A 17,204-nucleotide genomic window follows, 5' to 3' on the forward strand; every position below is an offset into this window, starting at 1 on the left:
CTAAGAGAATATTAACCCCTTCACAACGATGACGTCTCTTTTACACATCTTATATTTACTACCATCAGACGATTTTATTCAGCTTAGGAAGTTAGGGGTCAGTAATGGCTATTGTCTATCCTAGGTTCAAATGCCTCCCCAAGGTTTAATAAAATCTTTAGGAGGTAATGAATAAATAAAATATATACAATCGTGGTGAAGAGGTTCAGATGTAATGCTCAAAATAAATCGCTGAGGAAGAGTAGTTACGAGATTTCGCAACCTAGGGGGAATACATACAACTGCATTATCGCTATTATTACAGTATTATTAATATTATTATTTTCACAAGTATAAATACACGAGTAGACAGACATACAAGCACTTTCCATGATTTATCAGTAAATGTAAAATCAGCAAACACACACACACACACACACACACACACACACACACACACACACACACACACACACACACACACACACACACGACAAAATGGACAACGCTGAATCCTTCCATCCCTCTTGTTCTTCCTGTAAATATCAATCTTAGCTACGAGAGGGAGCTGGTAGTAAGTCTGTTTGGTTGTCAATACGTGACGTGAGGTCTATCTGGAGCACACATCCTGAGAAAGACCAGCCTCTCTCCTCTCAAAAACTGGAGCACAAACAGATAAGGTTGGTGAAGGGGAATCTCTCACTACCATCTCTCACAAAGCAGAACACACACATACACATACAATTTGTTCATGGGGGAAGCCTCACTACTCCTCACAAACTGAATCAAACAAACAGTACGGTTGGTTACTGAGGATATTTCACTTCCATCACTTTACACACTGGAATACACAAACATTTCGGACGGCTAATGGGCATCATTTCACTTCCACTGCCTTGCAAATCGCAGCACACAAACAATATGGATGGTTAATGGGGATATTTCACTTCCATAACATCTGACAACTGGTTCATATCGAGTTAGCCTCCTCATTGTTGATATATTTTTGTATTTTATTCTTGCTACCTTCCGACGATTTCACTCAATACACCAAGGATTTTTAGCAGTCATGCGGTTTATTAGGGCTATATCTAACTTATCCACCTAGAACTAGAATATGGTGCAAGTCACGAACAAGTGCTATGAAAACGCTGTGGGTCAATTGTACTGTCTTATTCTGCAAATGAGCCACGGGATATACGCTGGAAAAGGACGAAAAAGTCCACCAAGCTAAGGTAAATGAACTCTAGAATATAAACTCGACTGGTTACTGAAACTCGATTATTGTGGGTCAGGTTCTATGGGAAGGCTCGGAGTTGGCAAAATCTGTCTGTCTGTCTCCATGGCCCTCGTGCATTTGTTATATATAAATACTGTATAAGCATTTTCCTTCCCAAGTCCCAGTCACGTTGACCATAAGTATACGAGCAAACATAGAGCAGAACAGATTTTAAGATGAGTCGAGTTCATCATACGCCAATTATCAGATTGTGTTGGTCGGGACAAAATGTGGAGGAACATCTCGCTTTATCTGGCCGTGTGCTGAGGATTTCACATTTCTCACACCAAGCTGGTTCAGCTGTGAGTGAGTTATGCGCGGCTTTTCTCCATGAAGGAGGAGGAGGAGGAGGAAGTGGTTCTGATTAAAACCGTTATGGGCTACGTACGGCAGAGTTACGAAAATTGTTTAGGACTAATTATGGAATTCTTTGCAACTGGTGTCAAAGTCTCCTGCTGTGGAGTGGGGATGGGCTGCACATCATGTTGCGCTTGTTCACTGTCGCCTACATAATGTGTGCTAGTTAGAAACGTCTTGTCCAAAATGTGGCTCAATGAGACACGGTGTTCTTCAAATGATTAAACCAGACCTACACCATTAGATAGCTGGCGCCAAGATGTACAGTAGGTCCTGATTGCGGCCGCCGTGTGAACAGCCCTCAGTGTGGCTCCAACGGGTGGCTTGTTTTGGTCTCAACGGTCTGTTTGCTATTTTTGCTGGGGCTTCCACAATTTAAATACTAAATCATTAATGGCCGCATGAAATTCGATGAACTTCAGTTTTCAGACAGCATGACTTTCCTCGGTGCTACTCAAAACGGCCTTCCAATCTGACGACTCTTGACGCCAACAGAGCCGAAAAAGGCTAAGGATCCCCGTCAGGGATTTGGGAAAAAAAAGAAAAAAAAAAAAGAAAGAAAGGCAGGACGACAGGAGATGTGGATGTGGCAGAGTGGGTTTGCTAATGGGTTTGCCGTCCAGCTAGAAGCACTGAATCTTATTACCACACATGTGAGGACACATACTGTATATACATGCTAGTGACCAAAAATGGTGTGAGTGCAGTTTACGAACACCCAAAATAAATCTTACCTGTCAAACTTTAATCGACTACAGAAGTATGAGGAAATAATGAATTCACATGAGGAGATACGTCGAATGGTTAACACTTAACTCCTTTAGTCCAATGACATTTTTTCTTATTTATCCCCTTTTTTAGACGATTTTATACAACTTGGGAAAAAGTTTTCAAACTGGAAGGGTCGCAAAAGTATTGGTGCACAGGGGATCCGATGCTTACCGAAAACATTCGAACAACTGCTGATGTTTACCAACGTCTCATTGTGTACAAACAATGTTTGTTTATATAAACATAACATTTGCTATATGTTTGCAAGAAGATATTGCTAGTTGGCGATATATGACACCTCCCAACATCAGGGCTACCAACATGTGGTAGGTCGGATACTAATATTTCAGTGACCTTCGTCCTATGGTCCAAAATGTTTCACGCATATTGTGACCCACAGTACACACAGCAGCACAAGTCCTGTCGCCTCCCTTACTTCTCTCTCCATGGGCTTTGAAAATCTGTCTCGGTATACTACAGCAACTGACATTAATTGCTTTATTTGGCCATAGATCAGTGTCATCAGAGTCATTTCCTTCGGATTCAAGAGACTAATTTTCAAAGGCCGTAGACAGAGATGCAGAAGAGATGACAAGACCATAGCTGGCGATAGTACTTAACGATATATAGACGCAGCACACGCCAAAATTGGCGAGGTCTTACTGGGGTAGAAGACAGTAATACTTCATCTTCTTCCTCTCTTCTATGACCTGTCCTCCTTTACCTTACTTTTCTCTTCCTCTCCTTTCCCATTTCCTCCTTTATCCTTCTCCTCCTCATTATTGTCTCCTTTCTCACAAACCAGTTCCCTTTCCCTTTCCTCCAACCTACCCCTATTCTTCTCATCCGTTCCCCTATCCTTCCCCTCTTGATTATCCAGTCCCCTTCCCTCTTACCTCCTCTCCCCTATCCCTTTCATCTCCCTGCCTTGTTACTAGTCTTCCCCGGCCCCCTACCTCCCTAATGCCCCCTCACCTTCTCCCCTACTTCTCTTGGCCTCCCAGCTCTCTGTGTTGTTCCTTCTCCACCTTGACTCTCTATCCCCTTGCCTCTCCTCAACCTCCCTCCCTCTCCTGTGCCCCTTCCCAAGCCCTGTTCTTCTTCCTTATAACCCTTCCCCTCCTCTGCCTCTTCTCCCTCACTTCCCCATCCCTAACCCCGTTCCTACTCCCCATATTCCCCTCCCTCACCTCCTTTCCCCCTCCCTCTCTTCCTCTCTCATCCCTCCTTTTTATGCCCATCCCTCCCGCTGCCCTGTTCGTCCCCCCCTTTCTTCCCCCTGACCCCCCTCCGCAACCACCCCCTCCCCCACCCTGCCTCCACAACGGGTTTTCACGGTCAATGCAAACCACTCCTGTTGACGTCACCCCTCCTGGCACCTCACCTCACCCTGCTCTCTCTCTCTCTCTCGACATTTTTTCGCTGTTTCCAATCTAGTGATCTAGTGCTCACTTTCTCAGTTTTTCCCTTCTCAAGCACACACACATACACACACACACGAACTTTCAGTATTTCCCTTCACCTCTCTCTCTCTCTCTCTCTCTCTCTCTCATGCGTCGTTACTTCCGTACTCTACTGCGGTTCAATCCGGTCGTCTTTGCTATTCCCTCTCCAATCTCTTTTCGCACCTCGGTTTTTGTCTTCTGCTTTGTCATATTCTGTTCCCATTCACGTTTGCAATTCCTCTTTATTACAACTTTCTGATTTTCGTATTTCGCATGGTGATTATTTTTTAGATTTTAGTATATCTATAGTATGCTTTACATTTCGCGCCTTTTTTTATTTTTTGCATTCTTTTTATAATCATTCGAATTTTTATATATTTTGTGCGTCTAATAGTTTTCGTGTCATTTTTCGCATGTGTTCAGAAATTTCACGTCCTTAATTTTGGTGTGTTTTCACGTTTTCTCTCTCTCTCTCTCTCTCTCTCTCTCTCTCTCTCTCTCTCTCATGTGTTTACTTGTGCAGAGGTTTATTTAGGTACATTCTTGCATCTTTCTTAATGTTTTCTAAATGTTCTGTATCTTTCTTATAAAGTTTTTAAGTTTTTAAATCTCGTTTTATACATTTTATTTTTCGTGTGCTGTATTATTTGAATATTTAACACGTGTGTGTGTGTGTGTGTGTGTGTGTGTGTGTGTGTGTGTGTGTGTGTGTGTGTGTGTGTGTGTGTAATATTTTTTATCTAGTCTTCGTTTTTTCTTTTTTTTGCATTCATAATTCGTACTTTCTGTAGCTTCGTATCTTTTAGAATTTTCACTATTATTCATTATTATCCTTCACGCTGCCACTTTTCTTTCCTCTTATTTTTCTACTTAATCTACTCCTGTTCATCCTTTGCATACTCTTCCGCCCACTGTCTGTGCTTTCATGTTTGTTTATGTTAAGCGTCTCATTTCCTTTTCGCAGCTGCCTTGACATCAGCTCATTAACTCTTTCTGTCCGAGTACGTTATCTGTATTGCAATCAGACAGTTTCACTTAGCTTGGGGAAGACTTTTCAAACTGGATGATATTGATTATAGCCTTCACTAACTCCTTCCTCCCGGTGACTTTTATTTTTTTTATTCATACGAAACCAATACGAACCTTTACACTGGCTAAGAGACTTCAAACTAGAGGGATCACATGGAGCCTTACTTAAGCCCTTCAGTAAGAAAGGGCTTTCCTAAACTGAATATAATCGTCTGGTGTAGCATGGATATTAAGAAATCAGATAATCGTGGTGAGGGGTTTCACCTATTCACCCATCCACTACAAGGGGGCATCGTAATGAATGGGTTAACGATTTTTCCTCCTCTTCCTCATCCTCCTCTTTTTCTTCTTCTTGCTCTGCTACTGGTTCTCTCTCCCATGCATACCACTGTTTACTCTTCTTACCTCTTCCACTTTCCTAGCGTTCACTCTATCTTCCCTGCTCCTTTTCCTCCCTTTCTTCTCATCTTCATTTAGTTTATCTCTTTTATTGCCTCCTCCACTTTCCTAGTGTTCTCAGTGCCTTTCATTCTTCTCTTTATCTCTTCTCCTCCTCTCCTCTCTTCCTCCTCCTCCTCCTCTCCTCTATCTCATTTTCCTCTCTCCTCTTCTTCTTCTTCTTCCTTCTCATCCTCCTCCTCCACTGGCTCTTAAGTCATCTCTCCTACACCTCCGTCTCGGGGTCTAAGCCATTATTCTTCATTCTCCTCCTCCTCAAAAGCTTCTTCTTCCATTCTTATCTTTAACCTGTTCCTCCTCCTCCAAATCCTCTTCCTCTCCTTTTTCTCCTCCTCCTCCTCCTCCTCGTCTTCCGTTCCTTCCATTCTCCTTTTCTTCCACTATCCCTGCCTTTTCCCCAACTCAGATTTTCTCCTCGCACTTTTCCTCTCTTCCTTCTCCTTCTCCCTCTTTTCCTTCGTCCTCCTCTTCGTCTACTTTCTTTTCTCCTCTTCTTCCTATGTTCCTTCCCCTGCTCATCAGTCTCTTCCTCCTCTTCTCCTTCTTCCTTCATTTTCTCTCCCTTTCCCTGCCCCACACCCATAATCCCAACACCTTCCTCTTTGACCTCTGTGTGTCCGTGAGGGGCCGTCAGGTTAGTGGGTACTTAACGGAACTCAAATAAGCCTTTAGTCACCCCTACTTGCACTTCTCGGGAAATACTGCCGAAAAGTCGAAATGGAGATATTAAAGCAAGAGCACTAAGACTAATGATAACACAATAACCACCACCACAACTACCACTACCACCACCACCACCACCACCACCATCAGTGTTTATCTAACGGGAAGTCAAATAATAGTCACCCCTACTTAGAGTTCTCTGGATCCACTGGGGAAAGGTCGAAAACAATAAATAAATGCAGCTATACGAAAAACAATGATAGTATTATACCGACCATCATCATCATTATCTTCACTACCACCATCGTCATCATCATCACCATCGTCATCATCAGTCTGTATTTAACGGGAACTCAGATAATCCTTTAGTCACCCCTACTTGGATTTCTCTGGGGTTTCTGCGAGGAAGATTTTTTTTTTTTTTTTTTTCGTTTGACTGAGCATAGACTTGACATTCCATTCTCTAAGGCTCCTCAGTCCTCCAGCGTGCCACACACTTTCACGTGTCACCATTTCGGCACTAACACCCACCGTCCATACTGAATACATGCTTGGGCTGTCTCATTTGGTACTGGTGTACTGGTGTTAACGAGGATACATCTATGACATGTCGATGGTATACGGAAGTAAACAAAAAAGAAAAACAATCATAAACTGTTCCCTACCTCATTCTTAGATCAAACTTGCGTCTTTTCGATTAGCAGACCACTTTTGTAAACATTTAACCACCATCTTCAAACTCTACCAATAACAATACTATTATCATCATCATCATTAGTGGGTATATTACACTCTCAGGCTCCTGTGACTCTTATTTGAATATAATCATCTGGCGCAAGAGGGAATACAGTACTGGAGCTGTTCCCTTCAAGGTCTAACGATACATCTTTAGACCCTGATTCTGACCCTGAGGAAGTAGTTGGTATGAGTATTAACACTATCCTCTGGCGTCAACTGGAATACGTAATTAGATTTATCTGAAGCACGGCAGAATTAACGGGAACTAAATAAGAGTAATTCAATGATATGTCCACAGTGTTATGCTCACAGTGTTATGCTCACAATATTAGGCTTACAATGTTATGCCGACAATATGGAAAGAGAAAGGGGCAGCTCGTTTCAAACATTACCCCGACCTACAACCCCTGACAGTTTGGGCCAGAATATGTCAGACTCTATCCCCAGTGTGACGATGCCTTTCCTCTCCACCTGAGGTCATTAACGGGTGGTCGTGTGCTTCTGGGAGGTGGATCACGGCGGCTTATTTGGAGATCCAGGATAACGATGGCTTGGGGATGTGAAAACCACTTAAGCCTTAAAGGAAACACACCACCTGAATTAGCTGGGAATGGAATAGCCAAATATGCAGTTCGGTTATCAGCCACCCGATACAGACTACAGTGTTGCAGCATCAGGGCGACCCTTTAATATCTTTCAGCCCGAGGACTTTTGATATTCGTTTCTTGTATCCACTTGAAAATTCAGTCATTTTAGGAAACTTTTTTTTTTTTTTTAACGGTTAAAGGACCGCAAAACCTGAATTTGTCAGGAAAGGTATGTCAAATATGCGGTCTGGTAATAAGTCATCTGATACCGACTTCAGTGTTGCTACATCAAGGCGGCTCCTTCACTAATAACTTTAGCTGACCAAAGGTAAAATTGCCTGCAAAAGTTCCGTTCCTCCTCCTACGCGTCAGTAGCTCATAAGAGTCTATTAGATTGGTCAGTTAAAATAACAGTTAAAAGTACAAATCTCCCAATTTACCAAACAGATAACAGTGACTATATGCAACTCTGTCCAGACTACTGTAATCCTGTGAGTTACTGAAGGTCAGGGAGATGAACGAAAATTTAGCAGGGTAATGTACATTTATACTTAGTCTGACACAAAAATACTGCCATAAACTATACACAAACTCCTAGACGATTTAGCCTTTCATAACTAGAATGACCTCATCAGCTAACCCCTGCACGATCAAACATATGGGCTTCTTTAGTGTTTTATTCCTGCCACTACCATAAGATTTTATTTAGTTCTGGGACACCTTCGACCACTCACGAATTAAAACCTATCCAGACTGAACCCTACATGATCACACACATCTTCTAATGTTTTATTCCTGCTACCGCCAGTTGATTTTATTCAACTGAGGAGGAGGAGGAGGAGGAAATGATATACTGTATAAGATAGATGCGGTGTGTGAGTTGGAGGGAGGGTAGTCTTTGAAATGGTAGAGGACAGGGAGAGGTAGAGGGGGTCTGTTTATGGTCACCCTTACGAAATAAAGGTGTCTGGCAATACGAGACAGACAGACAGACAGATAGATACAAGAGGTAAATGTGTAAATGATCTGAAAGTAGAGCAGCACAGGGAAGAAAGTACCTAGTGCTATGAAGGCTTTGATACGAAATAGAGGTTTGACCGTGGCAACTTCAAGAGAATTGCATTATGGAGCTCTAGTGTCCACATTAACATTTCGGCGTGAGACTGGTGTGGTATGAAAATTAAAAGTCGTGGGTTACAGATGGTGTTCTTGAGAAACGTGTGGAGTGCGAAGTGTGGATAGGATAAGAAATAATGTGATTCGTGAAAGATGTGGAGTAGAAATCCACGGGCAACTGAGCTGGAGAGCGTGCCTAGATGGTAACATCAGATGGAGAAAATTGGTATAAGTACGCTGGTGAGAAGGGTATATATGAGTGAGATTGAAGGTATAAAGACGCGTTGCAGGTCGAGAAGGTGGACCGATACTATAAATGAGTGTGAGAAAGCGATATAAAAGCTGAGGCTAGGAAACTGACAAAGGATGGAGCTGCTACGACGAATTTTCCATGGAGGGTTCTGCATCAGTTTTTCTAACTTGAACGTCGTCAGACTGCTTGACTGATAAGAAATTACAACGCTACGTCAGGAAGGTGTCCCCATGAGGTTACGCCACGATTCCAGTGTGCGGCCCACTTCACTGGACATGCTGTTGATTAGTTCTCCCACTACCATATTTTTTCCCTTTGCTTTCTGGATCGTACCTCACTCTACCTGCCGGTGGGAAAAAACAGGCGGCTTGATGATAATGACGATGATAACGGAAAATTTCTGACCATCTATGACTTTCGTAATCCATCCGGGGACACTAAGTAAAAACAATTTGGGGATGACAACATAATCAACGTTACTGACGAAAAAAAAAAATCAGGTTATACTGGATACACCTGTTCGCTACGTAGGATGTCTATGGATGATTATGAAATTTTTAGTGGTAATAGTTGGAGTCCAATAATTTTGAGAGAGAATTTCCATGCGGTAATGTAATCATGTTAGAGGCGTCAATTAACTCATCACCAGGAAAAAAGAAAAAAAAAAATGTTCCCGGCGGATAACCCCTTCACATCGAGGATATCTTCAATATTTTATTTTTGTTGCTTCCAGACGATTTTATGAAGTTTAAGAACCTCTTGTCAGGTAGGGGTTAATGGGGTTTAATATCTAGCCTTTTCACTACCTTGACCCAGATTTTCGTGCATTTTCAGCTTATATGAAGATTAATGGTAGAAAAAGACAATATAACGTCTCTACATCCTTAACAGCACTTCTTCGTGACTGGAACCGTATTCTAGTGTTAATCTCCTGTTGCAACTCAGCATTCAAGCCGGAGAGGTAGCAATTTTAGGCCAAGTTAACGTCATATCAGTCTAGGCGCCTTTCCAGTGTGAACAAAATGGTCTATCGGAGGCCAATATAAACTCCAAAAGATATCACTGCACTGAAGGCGTTAAGGAAGCTCCCGGCCATCTACTTCTTTACCTAAATCTGGTATGCTTAACATTCCCACGGTGATTTTTTATGCAGTATACAGTATATCGATAAGGGGAACATTTTAAATACACTAACATACAACAAAATATTAAGAAGCATTATGATAAAGGTAATAGATGGATGGCTTTCACTGACCAGGGGGGCACTAACATAAATGACATGTGGCTACAAGCTTGAAAACTAGCCATACAATAATCGCTCTTTGGCAGGGAAAATTCAGCCACAAGTACGGTCATTCGGTGACCTTTCTTCTGAGTGACTGCAGCTATAAACTGTTAAAATCCAAGATGAAACTAAAATAGTTACAGACCTTATTAACTATCTCGTTTTTCCTCACCAGATTCCAGCAACTGTTGTGAAGTAATTAGCTCGTTTTGACAGTTTAGTGGCAGTCCATAGAAAACATCAGCAGTACTATAGCCGACCCCAACACAGGAATCATTAAGAGGACACATGGTGTAATTTTTATGTATGTACGTATGCAATAAGTGCTAGAACGTCTCTTAAACCAGCGAAAATTTATCATTCAGATGCGATAATCGATACTGTTGTAAGTGTTCAGCTCGAGATGTCCTTTACCCATATATCATGTCAAGAAGGAGCAGACGAGGTGTGTTAAAGTGGTAGAGTCATATGGAGGGACTGGGTAACGACAGACTGATAAAGGGTGGCAGGATGGTGAGAAAATTTAAACCACAGATATCTGAGCACCCAGGAATGTGAGAGACGTGTATGGAATAGAGCAAACTGCAGTATGAAGTGGCTTACGGTAAATAACTCGCTGTAGATCATACGTGGCAGACAAAAGTAAGTGGGATAAAAGTACGAGTATACCAGTGGAATTTAGTTTTGAATTAAAAAAAAAAAAAAACTTGGTGTACACTAAATGAGAAACTGACTGTGGTTGGATGACTTTGCCTTTTCCTGTTTTCTGATATACTCCACTGGAGATGTTAGCAGTGAGCATGAATAAGAGATATCTTCAGGTGATTTTATTTTGCTTAAGGTTTTTCGAACCCGAGGAGTTATATACATTATTTAGTAAGTCCTTTAAAACAGATGGTTCCTCCTAAATTTAATAAAACTGTCTAAGTAGCAAGAATGAAGAAGATATCCTGGTAGTGTAGGGAATGAAAGATAAAAAAATGGCGTTATCGTAGTGAAATGCAGAAAGTCCTTCAGCAAGTGGACATGTAAAGTCAAGGTCTGATGTTGCGCCAGACGGGGGTACATTAGAGATCATTTGTCGTGTCTGATGGAGGTAAAGTAGAGGTCAAAAGTTGTCACAAGAGTCAGTAGTAACGAAGGTACATCTATGACACCACTATTAATTTCCAACATAACTTTTTATCTCAACTGTACTTGCTCCATCACTCTCCGACACAGCTTTTGACACCGTTGTACATTTTACTTTTGTTGCCAGTGGACGAGTTTCTTCAGTATCGGTGAGATTTCTCGAAAAGATGGGGGTAGATTTGGACTTAGTTAATTCATTTACTACTATTACTGAAAAGAATAATTTGACGGCAGCGTCGTTAAAATGAAAACACGTCATCGCAGTGAAATGGGTGAGGGGAAGTCGACTGTGATCCCTCCCTCCCCTCTTCCCCCCGTCTGGCCTTCTGAATGAAACCCGAGATGGCGGAAGGTTTTTATGCCAAGGTGCCACACGTGAACCCCTCCCCCATCCACCCACCTCTGTCACTCCCTCCCCATTAACCCCCATTCCTCTTACCCCATCTCACCCTCGTCCTCTCACTCAACTCCCCATTCCCAAACTATCTACCCTCTTACTCCCTCCCCATTTAGCCCCATTTCCCTTACCCCACCTCACCCTCGTCCTCCCACTCAACTCCCCACCCCCACACTACCTCTCCCCCATTCCCCAATCTTGATACTCCTCTCCATCACCCCCTCACACTCCCCTCCTTCCAGCTGACTCCTTCACCCCACCTGAATGAAACCAGAGACGGAATGTGATTATCATGCCAAGGTGCCACACAAAACATCTCCCTCCCCCTATCCTCACCTCAACCCCCACCCCCCTCCTGACCTTCTGCCCCCCAATCTCACTCCAACCCCCTCACCCACATCCCTGCCCCCTCCTGATCATGTTTTCTATTTTCAGTGTTGCAGTGGAATTATAATCGTGTGCCAAATGCCATAATCACACCCCATCTCTCTCTCTCTCTCTCTCTCTCTCTCTCTCTCTCTCTCTCTCTCTTTATAGGGTCGTTGGTGGGAAGAGAAGAGGTTTGGTCAAGAGGGGATAGTGAATGAAACGGAAAATAGTGTTATAGTGATATGATGTAGGTTGTGTGTGTGTGTGTGTGTGTGTGTGTGTGTGTGTGTGTGTGTGTGTGTGTGTGTGTGTGTGTGTGTGTGTGTGTGTGTGTGTGTATGTGTGTGTGTGTGTGTGTAAGACCCATCACTGTCATCTCGACACCCCCTCACCCCCACTATTATCCCCTCACTCCTCCAAACCACTTGCTTCATCCACTCCTTACCCCCCACCATCTCCGCCACCTATACATCCTTCACTTCTCACCCATCTCCCTACACCACTTCTCACCCATCTCCCCACACCACTTCCACCCACATCTTCTCCCACACCCCCACCCGTCCTGGCTCCTCGTCTCACCTGAAAAACTGGCCTTCTGAAAGCGGCTCCTGTTTTTGCTAACCTTCACTTATGAAATTCGAGGAGAGGAATGTGATATCTACTCTCGGTGAAAATCTCTATGATAAAAATATGAAGGTGTTTTTTGGGTAATTCAGAATATTCGAAGTGGTGTGTGTGTGTGTGTGTGTGTGTGTGTGTGTGTGTGTGTGTGTGTGTGTGTGTGTGTGTGTGTGTTTTCCAGTTACATTAGATTTTATACTACACCGGTACAAAATAGTATCGGCAATCAAAACTCCATTACCAAATCTTTCCTACAGTATATCAGAGTAGCCTTGCAGTTGCGGTTATTGTCTCTGCATTACCGTAACTATAATACAAAGAATAATTCCTCGTAACGTGAAGTGACAAAATATATTCACCTCAATCAATGAGTATTATACTGTTTTTACTCTAACTTAGCCAAGATTCCGACTTTTTTTTTTTAACTTGTATCACGTAGGCCAGTAGCAAAAAAAAAAAAATAAATAAATAAATAAAAAGCTCTATATCCTTCCCACAGCACTTTTCCATCATATTGTAGTGTCAATGTACTGCTACGGCTGAGCATTCAAAGTGGCGAGATGGCAATTTTAGGTCCTTAGAGTAAGAAGAGTGTAGTGGAGGGGATTTTCGGGGTGAGGGAAGGTGTAAGGAAGGAGAAAAGCGCATGACGAGGAAGGGCGTGACGTAAGGGGAGGATAATGTATTCGTATAAGAAAAAGGAATGCTGGTAAGGTATAAAGGAGTGATGGCATGGGTGGTGTAACCGGTGATGGATGGGGAAGAAGAGCTTTGATAAATCTGTTTTAGGTAGATAATGGTATTCTGTTTGTCAGTAGAGAAACTGATGGTTATAAAATATATAAGACTGTTTAGGAATTTTGTGGGGGGGCACTGCTTTTGGCTGAATAAAAAAAAAAAATCATGCAGAAAGAATGCACTGAACGTTATTCATCAGACAAAGCAGTGTACTGCAAAATGGAGAAGTGGCTTAAAGTCGCGCCAAGCTAAGATTTCTGGAACAGTGATACGTGAGTGGTAAGTGGGCACCGGGCCGTGCAACTGGTAAGGGAAATGCTCACTGAAGAAAGATGGCTTTTCACCCAGAAAGGTAGACTGATGGTATGAATGTCTTGATTGGGGACTTTTTGACAGTAGGAAGACAAGAGGACTAAAAATTATGGTACGGATGTGAGACAATGATATAGCGTATAAGATAAGTCCAGCGTGAAAGCACTGAATGTGGGTTTGTATAAAGGCGAACTATTTGTTGTTGCTGCTATGGCTCGAGGCCCATACGGATGTGAACCCGGTGGACTACAGGCTGGAAATGCCATACTCCTGTAGACGGCCACCACTCCTCTGAGAGGAAGTTGATTGATATTTGTATAACCAGGCAGTGGAAATGCCCGGTTATACCAGGTCTCCACGGGAAGGTGTCCCTTTCCAGTGTGTGTAATAAACAAGGTTAGAAATAGCGATGTGAGGTATGTGGAGACATGGGGTAGAAAAGCTACCCTGCGGAGAGCAGAATTGAGTTTTGACAGATGGCAACATAACAAGAATGAATATTGTTCCTGAGGTATAAAAAGTTAATGTGTAGCCATTTGGGGGTACAAGGCGGAGTGGCTGGCCAAAAGGACAGTACATATTACAAGATGAGTGAACGTGTGAAGTAAAAGAAGCAAAACATTTACCAAACTCCTGCACTGCCAACAAATTTCTACCAACCGGGGGTGGACACAGATATGTTAGTTAGATAATCAACAAACTATATAACTCAATGGCCGAGGTTTGCTAGATGATGCATATGGCCAAGGTTGCACGCCTTTTTTTGCCTACTCCATGGGACGACCTTTCCCCACAGGTATTCAAGGAAGGATTTTTTTTTTTTTTTTTTTTTTGTAGATACTTATCATCTCTGCTGGAGCCAAGAATTTCCAGGGTTTAATTAGGTGGCGAATTGAAGTGCTTCCCATTTCACTGGATAGTCTATTAAAGAGTTCTTTTTCTGCCTATTTTTTTCTTGGTTTCTGATTCCTACCCATTCGGTATGCAGATGATGATGATGATGATGATGAAAGTGTGAGGGAGTATGACAGTGAGAGAGAGGAAGCGAGGGTGTGATGGAAAGACAGTGAGTGAGAAGGGTGTGAGAGAGCGGATAAGAATGAGAACGAGGGAGTGAGAGGGACAGTGTGAGAGTTTGTGAGGAAGTAAAGGAGTGAAAGTGAGAGAGTGTAGCGGAAAGTGACTGAGAATTAGGAGGAGAAAGTGAGAGCGAGGATGTGACTGGGCGAGATAGAGAGAGGGAGTGAGAGAGAGAGAGTTTGAGTGTGAGGAAGTGAGTAAGAGGGTAAGAAAAAGAAGGCAGAATGAATATGTGAGGCAGGAGTGAGTGAGGGTGTATGGATGGGAGTGTGAGTGTGAGAGAGAAAAAGTGAGGAAGTGTGAGTAGACACTGAGGGAGTGAATGTGAGAATGAGGAAGTTATGAGTGATAGTGTGTAGTGAGGATATAAGTGTATAGTGAGTGAAAGCAAGTGTATGAGGGAGAGGAATTTACAGTATGAGAGAGTGAGGATGTGAGGGAGTGAGAAACAGAAAATGAGAGTGTGGGAGAGTGAGCTTGGGTGTGAGGGAGTGACACGGTGAGGAAACGAGAGTGAGGAAGTGAAAGTGAGGATGTGAGAGTAAAGATGAGTGAGTGAGAGTGTGAGAGAGAGAGTAAGAGGTATGAAGGTGTGAGAGAGTGTGAGTAAAGGTGAGCGAGAGAAGAGTGAGAGAGGATATGAGGAGTGAGAGACTAAGAGGTATGAGAGAGAGGCACTTTAGTCTCTCCCATCACGTTGCTTACTGTACATTCCTGACCTCACTTGCTGTCCAGTGGCGAGGGTGATGCTGCCGTTATTCTCTCTCTCTCTCTCTCTCTCTCTCTCTCTCTCTCTCTCTCTCTCTCTCTCTCGAATATAAGGATGAAGAGGATGACAGACTGCAGGAGGGGGGCATCTTAAACTTCGCGTCCTGATGAATCTATACAACATCAACCACAACAGCCTTTCTACCTCTCTGTTAACTACCCTCCGCAATATGGGATGCAGGTTAACCACATCTAATTATAAAAAAAATGTTTCAGAAAGGCTAATATAAATTTCGGGTGCTGCACACACTTGTTTGATAGCTCAGTTTTAATCCTTCCAGGCAGAGGACAAAATTATTATTCTAGTCTTGAATCTACCCGACGTTTTTATTCATCTCAGACAAGTCCCTAGTATGAAGGGGTTAATGGGGGTTGTATACAGGGTGACTCGTAAATAGCGCGCCACTAAAAACTCACCTGGTAGTGTTTTGTGTTGTGGGGCCGGCTCAGTTTGCTGGTGTGGGTGTGCCAGTGGGGAATGAATAAATGATACAGGGTAGACATTGATAACGCTAATTCAGCCGTCCGTGCAACATTAAGAAATCGCCTGAATAATGAGAAAAAGGAGCGTTCTATATGGAGCTCGTAGTATAATATGTCCAGCTTGAAAAAGGTCTTAAAATCGGATTTAAAATTATCTGAAGACGTGAAGAAGAAAAAACATGAAAATCGCCATCGTTGTGAAGAAGTTAAAGTCTGAGCACACTGGCCTTCGTATCCCCAGTGAAGAATAGAGCACGCTGGGGACTGATGCAAAGGGGAAGATGCTTTTGTTTCTTTTGTTCCGGCTTCAGAGAGAGGGTAAAGGTTGCACGCGTGACCTCGACTGACCCGATCCGTCCATCAAAGGTCAGGTTCCTCCGAGGGGTTTTGTTCCAGACGGGTTTATCAGTGAACCACGCCCAGAGCAGAATATGGAAAGGGAGAGGAAATATGGGGAAATATGAGAAGGAAGAGGTGGAGAAAGGAAAGGAACAGGCGGAAGGAAAGTGGAACCAAGTAAAAGAACAGGAAAAAGACAAAAAGAGGAAAAAAAAATAGAGGAAAGACAATAAGACAAAGAAAGTATTAAAAACGGAAAATGGGATGAAAAGTTTAAAAATAAATATCGGTAAGGACAAGAAATTAAGGAACAGTAGGGAGACGGTGCGGAAGATAAAATAGGGAAAACGAGGAGAAAAACAAGGAAGAGATGGAAGACGAGGAAGGAGATGGGAGGGATGATTAAGCAAGAAACTGAAGAAAGAACGGGTGGAGCAACATAAGAAAAACGAAGATTAACAAGGCACGAACGAAGGACATGGAATTTAGGAGGACTATATACGTGTGTGTGTGTGTGTGTGTGTGTGTGTGTGTGTGTGTGTGTGTGTGTGTGTGTGTGTGTGTGAGATATATATATATATATATATATATATATATATATATATATATATATATATGCAGAGAGAGAGAATTACTTAATGTTTTTTTTTATTGTCTTCCTGTTTCCACCATTCGTGTATACCGGTATGTCTTTTTCAATCATGTTGACTCTCTCTCTCTTGTTTCCTTCCCGCTTATCTCCTGCCTCCTTGTCTTTCCTCCCGCATTCCTCCAGTCAGGCTAAATTTTCTTCCTTCAAAGATACCGTCAGCTTTTCTTGCATGTAAGCCCTCCTAAATCCACTTTTTTTTTTTTTTAGATACTTTGTGCATTAGTTCCCTCCCCCACCCTCTCTCTCTCCCTCTTCCTCCTACATTTCTTATCCTTCTATCTCTAATTTCCATGTCAATCTGTTCTTCCTCATTCTCTTCTCGCCTCTTCCCTTCTCCATCCCGCTTCCACATT

This window comes from Coenobita brevimanus, chromosome 25, assembly GCF_032717465.1.
Source record: "Coenobita brevimanus isolate Jiangsu-jjx chromosome 25, ASM3271746v2, whole genome shotgun sequence".
Lineage (NCBI taxonomy): Eukaryota > Metazoa > Arthropoda > Malacostraca > Decapoda > Coenobitidae > Coenobita > Coenobita brevimanus.